Source organism: Lucilia cuprina, chromosome 5 (assembly GCF_022045245.1).
Source record: "Lucilia cuprina isolate Lc7/37 chromosome 5, ASM2204524v1, whole genome shotgun sequence".
NCBI lineage: Eukaryota > Metazoa > Arthropoda > Insecta > Diptera > Calliphoridae > Lucilia > Lucilia cuprina.
Genome location: NC_060953.1, coordinates 69,803,520 through 69,815,863, shown reverse-complemented (window position 1 = coordinate 69,815,863; position 12,344 = coordinate 69,803,520). Strand labels below are relative to the sequence as shown.

Sequence of the window (12,344 nt, the reverse complement as noted above, 5' to 3'; positions counted from 1 at the left end):
CCAATAATACACACGATACTTACTCGCAATTCAGTGTTTAGTAATACATAGTAACTAATATTTGTACTATTGTTAGGGGTAGTTGCATGGGGATATTACTTGGTACCTTTCAAAGGTATTTTCTATATAATATGTATATCGAATAATTAAATTTACCCATTTTCTGAAAGTCTGATTATTTCTTATACTGACGATAAATTGACAGTTTTCATACAAAAATCATTTTAATCGGTAGTATATCTACTGGTTAAACGATAATGAAAGGTTGAAATAATGCCCCTAGTCTTTTAAAAGTACCTCAATCGTTATTAATTTATTTGAGATGGCACAGGCTTTTAAATTCTTGAAGGTATTTTTTAATTAGTTCGTACGATCTGAAAATTATTATTATAAAGTCCAATTGCAAATTGTATTGCTTTCATTATTACTGTTCCATGTATTATATTCGAATGAAATAATAAACTCGAAAAAAACTCACGTACCATATTTTGCGAAAAATAAAAGTAATAATCAAATTTACTTAACACTCATACTCACTCAAAACCAAAATTATAATATTGATGACGACAAATGCTGGTTTTTGTTTTAATAAGTATGAGACATTTGAATATTCACAAATAAATACGGTGTAAGCTAGTAAAGATATTTTAACGCGAGACAATCATATCCCTCTGCTCATCTGAGTGTTAATTTATCGATGAAGTTATATACCGACCAAACTAAATGACTGACTAGCTAAATATCTTAGGTAATGATGAAGCTATTGCTGACGATGGTGGCTGTTGACGACATTGCCAATGAGGATCATCATAATGATGATGTTTGTATGATTATAAAGTTCATCATGATTACCGTTGTTATTATTAAATAAAATATATGTATGTATGGATACTTAATTCCACAGTCAATTAAAAGTTGTAAACACTGTTTCCGTAAAACTTGTTTATGAGGCAAGTTATATCAATTAATATTTAAATAATATTATTTGGATATAGTAATTTTCTAATATATTTTATTTTTTATGAAACACTTATATGTCAAATTTAAAATTGCTATACTGGCATTTTGAAGCGAATAAAGGGCGTTACAGTAATTTCTGAAGGGGACCTAATATAGGGTCTAGGCGAAAGCTAATATTCAAATAATACATATTTTTTTTATTTATTTCGGAATGACAGAAACATAGTTTTTGATGATGGGCATAAAAATGAAAAAATGTGGGTCACAAATCAAAAGGATTCGATCTTGGTTCTTATCTTTGTTTAAAAAATCCGTCTAAGGAAGGAAACGAAAAAAGCTAGTTGGTAGTGGTTCTAGTTTTACAATAACCATGAAGTGTAAGTTCTCTATAATACAGCAATACCCCGAGAAAATGTCAAAATTTCCAATCCATATTATAGAAAAAAAAATATCTGAAGAATTTGGAAGTATTAATATCCATCATCTAATTTATTTCCTAAGAAACAGTGTATTAGAAAATAAAATTTCAATAGAAATGAGCAAACAAAATTAAAACCCGAAAACTAAAACAAAAATAGAAAATGAAAAGAAAATCTGCTGCTGTAATGTTTGCGAACCAGATACACCACAAGGAAAATACGAAAAAGTGGAAAATACAACAACATGAAAATATTTTACATAACATGTTATTGAACTATGAAAAATAAAAACAAAATTGAAATAAAATAGAAAAAAGCCAACAACAACGGCAACTACTTTGCCACCACTTTTTGTTTTTAATGTTTTTTTTTTCTATTTTAGACATTTTGCTGTGCCACAGTTGCTGCCGCTTCCAAATGGAAAATGCAACATAATTTTTTTCAGCTTTCTGACTTCATACTCACTCGTACTCGTATAAAAAATACATTTTTGTAATTTATTTAATTTTATTTTTTATCATCATTGCTGTTGCTGTTTTTCCTTCGTCATACGTTTCAGTATTAGTTTTCTAATGTGCATATTTTTCTATTACTTGTTGTCGTTGTTGTTATTGCTGCCTGCCTGCCTGCTTATTGCCAACCAGCCAGCAACTAAATGCAACAATTGCTATGGTTGTTGTACTTGTTTGTATTATTTTTTCCTTCTTTTTTTGCTTTTCAAAAGTAACTTCACTTTAGCAGCGAACCACAGCCAAATTCATTATAAGTGAAAGTCGAAGCGCGACTACAGTTCGTTAACATTGAACTACGTGAGTGCGCCAATAGATTACTACATAGCAACAACAACAAAAACAACAACTAAAAATTGCATTAGAAGCAATATTTGCAAATGTACTTTTTGCACAAACACACTTAAACAAATATGCAATGTTAAGTAAAAAAAAACAACTAAACAACCAAAATGTACAAAATGCACTCACTAGAGTAGAGTATAAAATAAAATGATGATCACGTTCATAATGATTATAACAATCATTAGTATGATGTTGGATAATTATAATTGTATGTGAGGTTGTTGTTATTGCTTTTATTGTTATTATTGAATTTGTTTGTATGTGAAGTCATCGTCATCACATCGGCAAGAGCAACCAACATCACAACAAACATATTTTGCAAATATCATCATAATACATCCAATGAGCTGTAGTACCCGAGTTAATATTAAACAAAAACAACAAACTATAAATTAAAAGATGTATTGGATTTTGTATGCTAGTTCCTTTTTCTATACAATAACATGGACTTTAATGCACCCTTCTTCATACGCAAAGGATTGTAGTAGTTGACTGATTATAGTTTATGTGAAGTGGAGCTGACCTCTAATTTCTTGTAAATTTTGAAACATTTAAATATTCATTTAAAACTAATTGGTCTCGGTCTGAGCTAAAATATAATCAGTTAATGCCAGCAAATTTGTAAACTTTTTGCAGATTGATTTTAACCCTCTGGGACCGACGTGTATTTTTTATAACTATTTTACTGAAATGGTGTCTGACAGACACCATTTTTTAAAGTTTATATTTTCTAAAATCTATTTTTGAAACCTACTTAAACTTTTTCTGTTTATAGTTGAAGGGTCTATTTATTGCTATTTATTTGCTATTTATTATAATATTAATTATTAATATTAAAATTTACTTCGACACGACAATGCATGTTAAACAGTATTTATTGACAAGATACAAATTGAAAAATCTAATTTTTCTTATTTTTTGGTGTCTGTCGACTACAACGTCAGTCCCAGAGGGTTAATGTCGTTTTCGTTTCTCTTAAAATGCATTCTCATGACAAATATACGCCGAGACACTTAGAATACAGTGTTATATTTTAAAAGACTAGAAAAAAATTTACATTTTTAGGATTGTGTCGTTTTTGAGAACAACAAATTGAAACGCCCAAAAATATACGAAACAAAATCAAAATAAAATTTATGCTGAACGTAGAAAGAAGAGAAAGCACTCGGACGACAAACCTCAAAGTAGACGCAAAAAATAACGATTTTATATTCTACAAATTGTCAGTTTAAAGCAAATTCACCGAAAAGCAGCATAAAAAGTTTTATTTTTTTAATGAAATGAAGAGATTAAATATTGACTGTTTATTTTTGAGAACAAAATTTTGAATTTTTTATTAATCGATTAACAAATCAAAATTGCTGCTGACGTAATAATGTAGGGTATGCAAACAAATTTGCAATGGCATTAGAGCGCAATGCCAATAGCATTTAAGGCAGCAAACGGCAAACAGCAAATGCAACATCAATAACAACAACAGGCAGCTGCTGATATTGCTGTTGCAGCAACAACAGCATTAGCGGTCGCACAGCAATGCCATCAACCATGTGTAGTGAGTGGTTTTTCCACAAAAAAAAAAATAGAAATGAAAAGCAACGCAACAACAACAGAAAACCTATTGCAGAAAATTGCAATGTCTTCAATGACTGACTGGGAAACGAGTTTTGGTTTCGTTATTCAATAGATGACGATGATGATGACGGTGGTGGTGCACACTAGTACAATGCAACACATAATTTATTATTTGTTGTTGGTGTTGTCTTTTTGTTGTATATACATATTTTATTAAACATGAGACAGACTACATTAGACAACTACAAATGCAGAAAAAAAAAAACAACAATCATATGTCTTATATTTAATAAAATAAGTAAGCATTAGAAGAGTAATATCGGATTTATATACACATACATTTGTATAATATTTTTTCTTTACTTTTTAATGTACATATCTACTATATCTATGTGTGTATGCCTGTATAAATTTCTTTATATTATGCAGTAAGTAAGTATCTATGCATCCATAAAATCATGCAACAAAAACGAATCTAAAAAACCATATTAATAAACACAACAACATTACATGAACTAGTATAATAGTTTTTGTTTTCTAATACTGGGATTCCAACAAAAGTAAAATTCAATTTGCTAACACACACATTCACTGACTTCATGTCAATAAAAGAGATGAAAAGAGAAAAAATAATAAAAATAAATTTAAAATTTAAATTATAATTAAGCAAAATATTTGCATATGTTTTGCTTTTGCTTTCTTCATTTCAAATTTCAAACAATCTAAATAAAATAAATATACAAACGTAATTATGTATGTGTTTCTGTTTACATTGAAAATTATAAATCATTGTTTCCAATAGTTTTTCGTTTATTTGTTTTTCTTTTCCTTTTGATAAAATTCATACGTAATAAATAGTACAATATTTAAAAAATTAAATAATACATAGCTGTGTATTTGTTTAAAATAAATAGTTATTCGAAGTTCTCATTTTATGTTTGTATAAAATCTCGAAATATTTAAAGACTGATTTACATATACCATGAATTCCAAGAGAAATCAATTAAGAATTGACCGATGGTCTTCTTTAGTTTTTTGTAAACACATACTCTATTAGACATATGTATAAGACATATCTACATTAAATTTTTAAAAATTCTAAAAAACGCGAAGCTTCTATCATTCAGAGTTTATATCGGATTTTTTTTTTATTTAAAACCCAATCTATTACTATGTATGAGCTCTTATTTTTATATTAAAAAGTTTAAAATGCATTTTGAAAATTGTTCGACATGTTGAAAAAGTTTGAAAAGTTCATAAATCGATTAAGCTTTTTATGCAAAATATATGTTAAATATGGAGTAAAATGTAGAAAATGCACCTATATACATTTGCATTAAAAATGCATTTATCTTACAAATAATACTTTAGAAATTAATTTTTTTCAAAGTGTACATTGGTTGTAATCGAATTTAAATATTTCCATCCCAATTCTGATCAATAATGTATTTTAAGCGGTTTCAAATTCTGTTAACTGCATAAAAAATCAATAATATTTAAAAATTTTCCAATATATAGCCACTAGAACGTTCTTTTAAACTAGTTATACATTGCTACTGCACTAGTTCAAGTTCCGTAACAACTTCTTGGAATCAATTGAAAAAAATTAAAAAAAATTCAAATGTATAAACTTCTTTTTATCTAAATAGAAAACGCGTTCAAATGTATATTTTTGCTTTCCACTGAATTACAAGTTATTAAAGAGCTTCCTAACTGAATGGTACCGAGAGAAAAGATAGTTTGCTGCTTGTAACGTATATCCTTACAAAATATATTTTCAAAGATTTGAGGTGCGGAAGAATTATATTAAATTTTAAGTAAAAAATTTATATGTAAAAAATTGCTCCTTATCTTTATGATTTCAAGTAAAAACGCTAAAAAAGAAATATTTGTTTATACGTTCTCTAAAGCTTCCCTGAAACTAATTCCGAGGTTGACAAATTCAAACAAAAATCATTGATTAAAGAACTAGTTCCAGAAACGTTCCAAAGAACGAGTGTCGATTCCATAACGCTTCCTCGGAACCAGTTCCGAAGATGACAATTTCGAACAAAAAACATTGGTCTCAATGCCAAACTAGAACGAGTTCAGACTAAAATCATGTGTTCTAGAACTAGTTGTAGAATTAATACAATTTTTCCTGGGAATGCACGTCATAACAAAATATGTTTATACTTCGAAAATTTTTTGCAAAAATTACAATTTTATTCAAAATAAAACGTTTTTACTTAAATAATACACAGAAAAAAAGATTCTACAATTTTTTTCAATAAAGAGGTTAATATGTAGACGTTAATAAGTATATTTTAATTTTTCGCAATTTAGATACATCTTAAATTAGAATAATTAGGTTTTTAGTTGATTTTTGAAAATAGTATCATTTTGATGATTTGAGCAAAATCAAAACATTTTTAATTAATATGAGCAATTTCATAATTAAAATTAATTTTTATTTTCTTTTTCTGTGTAATTTGAAAAAAATATTATTGAGCACAAGCTAAGAAATTTCAAAAATATATAAAATTTTCCACTTGGCTTTGAAATTTTAAAATGTGGCAATTCCATTTTTTACTAATTCACAAACCACTTTTCAATTTAAAAACCATTTAATTTTAAATTTAATTTAATAGCATTGTCTTCAGGTGTTTCAACCAAAGTGGGCTAAGGGAACTGGTCGAACAATCGGTTACAAAATTTGTACCATCTAACAAAGCAAGTTAAATAAAAGCTTAAAAAATAATAAAAAAAAATTGTTTTAATTTTGTCGAATATTTCCTTTAAACTACATATGGGAAAAATCACAGGTAACAGTTTTAATTTTAAAATTGGAAATCATTGTTTCAACGAATTACTTTTGAAAAACTGTTTAAAATATTTTGCAACAAATTTTGAATTACAAAACAATATATATTTATTTATATGATTCTCAATCATTACTGAGGCAATTCTTTTGTTAAAATAAATTTGTAAAATTTGTCATTATTTGTATCTATTATTTAATTGTTTAGAACAGAAATTATTTATTATAAATATTGTTACTATTAATTGTCACCAGATGTACATACATATGTAAGTTTTTTCAAATAAACATTTAAAAAAAATATTTGTCACAATGTTAATTAATATAATCAACTAAGAGCAATATTTGTAATACACATTTTCTTTGTTTCAAATTAAATTCAAAATACTTGATGATTCTAACAGAGAAAAAATCTGAGAACAATCACGCAAGTTAACACATAAATACAGTGCATCAGTGCCAGACTGAACAAAAGACATAAACGAAATTAATAATAAAAATGTAAAGGGTTGAATCTTAAAAAAATATTTTTTTAAAGAATTTACTACTTACTAAATAGGCGTAAATATAATTCTAAGATTCTGCGGAACCGGAAATGTGACTAAATGTACAAAATATAGTTCAATATTTTTTGTTTTTTTTCGATATTTCACATTTCTGCTGATGTTTATGTAAATATAGAATAAAAAATTTAAAAATCATATTGTACACTTACCTTTTTGTTGTTGTATTTTAAAAAATATATGTATATTGTCAGTTTTAATATAATTATAAATTTTCCACAATGTATAATAATAGTTTTATGATTTGCTGTTGTTGTTTTGTATAAGAATCTTTTGTTTATAAAGGCAGTATTTGTTGACATTTGTTTTAAATTTTGATTTCACAGATGCGTTAAAAGATGAGTTGGAAATTATTATTCAAAACCTTTAATTTAGTTATTTTTTAACACTTTTTTACTTTAATCGCTTTCACTTTACAATTGCATTGATATGAAAAAATTAATTGTAAGTAACGTTTTTATGTTTATTTTGATTAAATTAATACTTGTTAAATTTATTAAAATGTCAAACATTTTTTCATATTATTACTTTCTTTGCTCAAATTTTTATTTTGTATAAATTTCGTTCTGCATTACACTCGCGTTTAAGACACGCGAATTTTAGATTTTTATCATTTTATAGTAAAAGTTTTGCTTTGATTTAAGGATTTAATTTTGCAACGTATCCGCTTAATAAATGGTGTCTTATTGGCCTTAATATCAACAAATCCCACACTTTGTCTTTGGGGACGCATTTATATCTGTTTGAAGGATCATGCATCGAATTAAGTCATGCGTTCTGAAATTAGATTAGGAAAAAAATAAAATAAGAAATTAATGAATTAAATAATTTAATAATTTAATTTGTTATTAATTTAGTTTTATTCAAATATGTATTAAATACAAGAATAATTTGTTAGAGATGGGAAAAAGATAAATATTCGGTAAACAAAAAATGTATCCTGTTTAATACAGACGTATAATTAATATTTAATGTTTTAAATTAATATTTTTCATATACTCTGCATGTGACACATTGAGTTTATGACTATTCTTTTACATTTATTATTAACCGATTATTAAAATGTCTAATAAAAAGAATTTGTAAAGATGAATTGTTTTATATAGCCTTGATAACTTAGTTTTTTCTGTTTTTGTAAGAAATTTATAAATCACATTTTATCAAACATTTTTTGGACGAATTCTCAGGAAAATCGTAAACAAAATTCTCGGGTACGTTTAAATATTAAAACGATTTTATTGAGTTGGTCTGATTTTATGCATAAATTCAAAAAATATTTATTGAAATTATTGATCAATAGATATTTTCCATGAATTTCTCAACTCCAAGTTCACACAATTTCCTAGTTAGTTGTGATCTGTTTTCTTTTTCAAATACTTAATGCAAAAATTTCCAGAATTCTTGAGTAGATGAATGAGTGAGTGTATTGTAAATAAAAATTTCAGTACCTGCATTTTTTCAATAACAGTGCGTAAATAAATTTGAAAAATTTTGTATAAATTTAAACATATGAGTGCATGTATTTATAAATAAAATTATTGAAAATGACAATGAATTTAAAGTATGAATAATACAATTTAGAAAATAACTAACGACAACTAGGTAAGTAAATATAAGCAAATAAGAATATATATAATATGAACATTAGAGTGTCCCAAGCAACAACCTTTTTAAGAGCGTCATGGAGGAATACTTTTCAATCGATGCCTATTAATATACTGAATACGAAAAATATATTTTTTTTTCGAATGGTCCTCAGTTCCCTAATAGCGATTAAAAAACCTGACCTCATTATAATTTGAGAAAAATAAAATAACTTCGATTATTTTGAAATGGGTCTCGAAATTCCGTAATTTTGAGTTGATTAAGAAAAATTAATTTTAAAATTTTTGTAGAGTATTTTTGGTGCATAAGTTCATTTTAGAATTTTTTAGATTATTGCAGAAATTTTTTTGAAATCAATTTTTCTTCAAAAAAGTGCTTCACGGGACATTAGGATGTAACTAATAAAAAATTATTCCCTGAAAAAAAAGTATGTAAAAATGTATATTGAAAAGCTCTTAAATTTCAAATAAATATAATGTTATTAATAACGCTATTTTGTCTAGATTTTATAAAAATCAAAAAAATAATTTTCGAAAATTGAAAATTGAATTTGTAGCACTGTGTTAATTGAGAGAGCAAAGTTGCAAAAATCACAAACAAATCAAATATTTTTATTTAGTTATTTTTCGAAGGTCAATCACTAAACGCATGAGTAATATGTCTTTGATAAATTTTAAAGCAACGCAAAAATAGTTTTTTTTAATTCCTCCATGACGCTCTGCGGTCTTAGAGTTTCAAAATTAATAACCGATTACTACAAATTAGAAGAAAAAATATTAAACCGGTTTTTTGTTTTATATAAATTCCATTTGAAAAATCCTATTAAATCAATTGTTTTTCATTTAAACAAAAATACAACAACAACTATAACAAAAAACGACGTTTTATTTCCTTAAACAAATTGCAATTATTTTCAAAATCAACAACCAACAACAATCAAATAAAGAAGCTTAATCGAAACATGCACTTATATTTACACACACTAACTCAACAATACAACAAAAAAGCTCTACTCAAATACATATAAACAAAAAACAAAAGCTTTTGCCAATACAAAAAATTAACGAAATTAATGTAAAAATCAGGGATGGAAAATTCAGTAATTTTTCATATTCACCCCTATTCTGCATTTCGATTACGTTTACGCATTCAGTTACGCAGTAATCGATAAAAGGTATTTCAACAAAATACTGAATCGTAAGAAAAAGAAGAAGAAGCAATTCCGTTTCAATGCTTTACGATAGTGTGTATTCTTCATTTCGATCGTAGTTATCCCTTTGTAAGTTTTTGTTTATGTGGCGAAGAGTCGAATCGAAATGCAGAATACCAAAGTTGCCAAACGGAAAAAAATTTCGATTCAAATTGAAATGCAGAATAGTTGCCATTAAAAAATACCACGTACACTCACGACACACGCTGTACCACATTAGTGGAGAGGGTATCCAGCAAAAAAAGAACATCCAAAGAAGGGAAAAAGTCTAGTCTATAGTCTAGTATATAGTCTAGTCTATAGTTTAGTCTATAGTCTAGTATATAGTCTAGTATATAGTCTAGTCTATAGTCTAGTCTATAGTCTAGTCTATAGTCTAGTCTATAGTCTAGTCTATAGTCTAAGCTATAGTCTAGTCTATAGTCTAGTCTATAGTCTAAACTATAGTCCAGTCTATAGTCTAGTCTATAGTCTAATCTATAGTCTAGTCTATAGTCTAGTCTATAGTCTAGTCTATAGTCTAGTCTATAGTCTAGTCTATAGTCTAGTTTATAGTCTAGTATATAGTCTAGTCTATAGTCTAATCTATAGTTTAGTCTATAGTCTAGTCTATAGTCTAGTCTATAGTCTAGTCTATAGTCTAGTCTATAGTCTAGTCTATAGTCTAGTCTATAGTCTAGTCTATAGTCTAGTCTATATATTTTTGTAAGTCCTTTTTTAAAATTTGCATTTCCATGCTTGGTAATGATAATAGATGAAAAAAAAACACAAATAAATAATGAAAAAATCACTAAACCAAAAGCTATAAAATAAACAATAACAAACGAGTATAATTTTATATTAATAAATAATAAACTAAAGAAAACGAAATGACGGTACAACTATACTCTATATTATTTTTAATTATTTTGTATGGACATTGTTGTTATTATTATGATAATTCTCTGTATATGGGGAGGTGTGTGTGTGTTTCATGCGTAAAGCAAAGAGGGTTTGTCTCATTTAACTGTCTAGGCTATTTAGGAAAGAGTGACCATACTTGTGATAGCAATCTTAATTATTATTATCAGAATTTATTAATTTATATAGGTTTTAACTCTGTTTCATATGTTTAAACTATTCTCTTTATTATAATTTGTTCTTGTACGATATCTATTAACACTTGCAGACAACAGTAATTTACAAATTGTTAAAATGTTGCAGCCAGAAACTAACTAAAATTATAAAATTTGAAAATTTAGAACACTTAATTAACGTTTTATTATTATAAATCATATTAAAATTAAAAAAAATATCGATGTGATTCTGATTATAAAAAATTAATCATAACATAAATGTAAGATGAGTTTCTTAATTTGTCAGCCACTGTTAACATACAGAGAACAAAACCAAACGTTACTCTTTTCAGTAGAAGAAAGAAATACAACAATAATTAAAATCATAGAAAATGTAAACTCTTTAAAACAATTTGATCATCATTATTAACTAATATTAAGTTGTAATTGTTGTTAAATTTTGTATTTTTAAATTTTGTTAAAACAAAAAATATATGTAAAACCGCTTGTCTTGTTGTTTGTCTAACCAAATTAGTATTTAAAATTTTGCACAAACATACACACTTTTACACGCTACAATTGTAGCCATTCGTAAGCATGTGTTTATGGTGACCTTCTCACACTGTCATGGCTGCAAAGAAAAAGCTTTTATAAAAACACCAGTTTATTCAAACACACACTTACGCATTTACATTTATATTACAGTTTTTTATTTTTTTATAAGTAGAGTAATGTAGAGGTGGCCAATAGTGAAGAGAATTCACATTTGACGAAAAAACTTATCGCACAAAAGTGTAAATAATAACAAATATATAACTTTAAATCTGAACTACATTTAACAGATCATCAGAAAATTTCTGCTGTTAAAAAAAATACCGCTGTATTGGTTAATGAGAATATTTTTTAAGAATACATAGTAAGTTAGGACAATTTTACTATAAATAAAAGTTAGCTATGTTTGTAAGATTGTAGAAAATACGTACGTTTACGTACAATACATACGTTAAAAAAAGAACGTACCCACATAATAATTGTACGCTGCTGTAAAGCGAATATTGCAATTTTGTACATGTTTCTGTTTCAAATATTCTTTCTAATGAATATTTAATATAAAGAATTTTTTTTTCATTTCATTGAAAAAAACAAAATAAAAAAATTTAAAAAAATATATTTACGTTCACTCAAGTTCGCACTTGGGATACACGGCAATAATTTAGTATATAATATAACCACATACATACATACATACATACATACGTTTGTATGTATACATATGTACATATGTACATGTATATGTATCTGCATG

General features: G+C 26.5%; 1 long non-coding RNA gene across 1 annotated transcript in view; it reads right to left on the bottom strand.

The window, feature by feature from the left end:
• LOC124420012 overlaps window positions 1-12,344 on the bottom strand; it is a 45,644-nt gene that overhangs the window by 1,161 nt on the left and 32,139 nt on the right. The window contains exon 2 of the long non-coding RNA XR_006940981.1: window positions 7,321-7,945. This is a non-coding gene — a long non-coding RNA (uncharacterized LOC124420012). The remainder of the gene's footprint in view (window positions 1-7,320; window positions 7,946-12,344) is intronic.